Below are 1,771 nucleotides of genomic sequence, written 5' to 3' on the forward strand. Positions count from 1 at the left end.
GTGCCGCCAGGCTGCCGGATTGCGCCGGCCGCCGCCGCCGACGCCCTCAGCCGCCGTTCGCGCGCTCCTCCGCCGACGCTCCATCGCCGCCGACGCCGCGTCCTCCGCCGACGCTCCATCGCCGCGCGCTCCTCTCGCGCTCGATCGCAGCGCCGCCGCTTAACTGCCTCGGCCAGGCCGCGCCGCCTAGACGCGCCGCCGCGCTCGCACCGCTGCAAGGTAGCGCGCCGCACCCCCGCTGCCTCTGCGAATGGAGCTCGGTTTTTTTTTTGTTTTTTTGTATAGTTTTTTTTGTATAGTTAATTAGTTTATGTTAGTAATTAGTATGGTTAGTATAGTTTAATTAGTATAGTTAGTATAGTTAGTATAGTTTTAGTTAGTATAGTTTTAGTTAGTATAGTTTTTAGGTTTAGTTAGTATAGTTTTAGGTTTAGTTAGTATAGTTATAGTTTTAATTTTTTAGTTTTTATTTCATTTTTTTATGTAATTAGTAGTTAGTTTAATAGTTAGTTAGTTAGTATATGTATTTAGTTTAGTTTTTTAGTATATGTATTTAGTTAGTTATTTTGTGTATTTAGTTATAGTTAGTTTAAAATTAATCGCCCTCGACTCCCTCTCGCGAACACCCGACGCCGACACCGGCCCTCTCCTCTCCCTCTCGCGCAATCGCCCTCGTCCCGTGCTCCCTCTCCCTCTCGCGATCACTCCGACGCTGCAACTCCCCTCTCTCCCTCTCCTCTACCTCTCGCAAACACCCCCGACGCCGACACCGGCCCTCTCCTCTCCCTCTCGCTCAATCGCCCTCGTCCCGTGCTCCTCTCCTCTCGCGATCACCCGACGCCGCAACTCCCCTCTCTCTCCTCTCTCTCTACCTCTCGCGAACATCCGAGCCTCTCGCAAACACGCGTCGCCGACACCCTCTCCCTCTCGCAAACAAGCCGCCGCCGACACCCTCTCCCTCTCGCAAACACGCGCTGCCGACACCCTCTCCCTCTCGCAAACACGTGTCGCCGATTAGGGTTAGGGTTTGGTTTGTGTTTGATTAGGGTTAGGGTTTGGTTTGTGATTGATTAGGTTAGGGTTAGAACATGTACTTATCGATTTAATTCTTTTGCAGAAATAATGGATCCATTCGAACGGGACTTGGAACAGAAGACATGTTCGCGGACACAATCCGCGATGGCACAAGCCGACCGAGAAGACCGCGACTCCGGTGATGGAGAAGCCCGCGGCTCCGAAGATGGAGAAGCCGACGCCTCCCTGGCCATGGAGAAGGTTTAACGGCTCCGGGGTGACGGAGAAGCCGATGGTCTTGGTTCATGACGAGGTATTAATGGAATTCTATATGTACATATGTATTGAGTAGCATTAGGTACAGAGGCATTAATGCAATTCTATATGTATTCTCTTAGGCCTCCGAAGGATAAGATAGAGAAACGAGGCCCGCAGCAAAGAAGGTTGACCAAAAAAGACCACTTGCATGCAATTGAAGCTATATCACCTAAGGCCAACCGGTGGTACCCGCGAATGTCGGAGTGACATTTCTTAAAAATCAAGCAGTAAGGAGTTGTGGTTAGAGATCGTATCCCGATCACTATCGTAGAATGGAACAAGACGGCAAGAATGTGTCTCGAAAATCAGGTTGCCACGATAGGGTACAGAAGACAGACACTTTTCAAGGCTGACCTCATGGCACATTTCACTTTGCCAAGGGGATTTTGGGACGTCGGAGTCTCGAGAATGGGCAAAGCGCCGGGCGCTAGTGAAGAAA

Source organism: Lolium perenne, chromosome 6 (assembly GCF_019359855.2).
Source record: "Lolium perenne isolate Kyuss_39 chromosome 6, Kyuss_2.0, whole genome shotgun sequence".
NCBI lineage: Eukaryota > Viridiplantae > Streptophyta > Magnoliopsida > Poales > Poaceae > Lolium > Lolium perenne.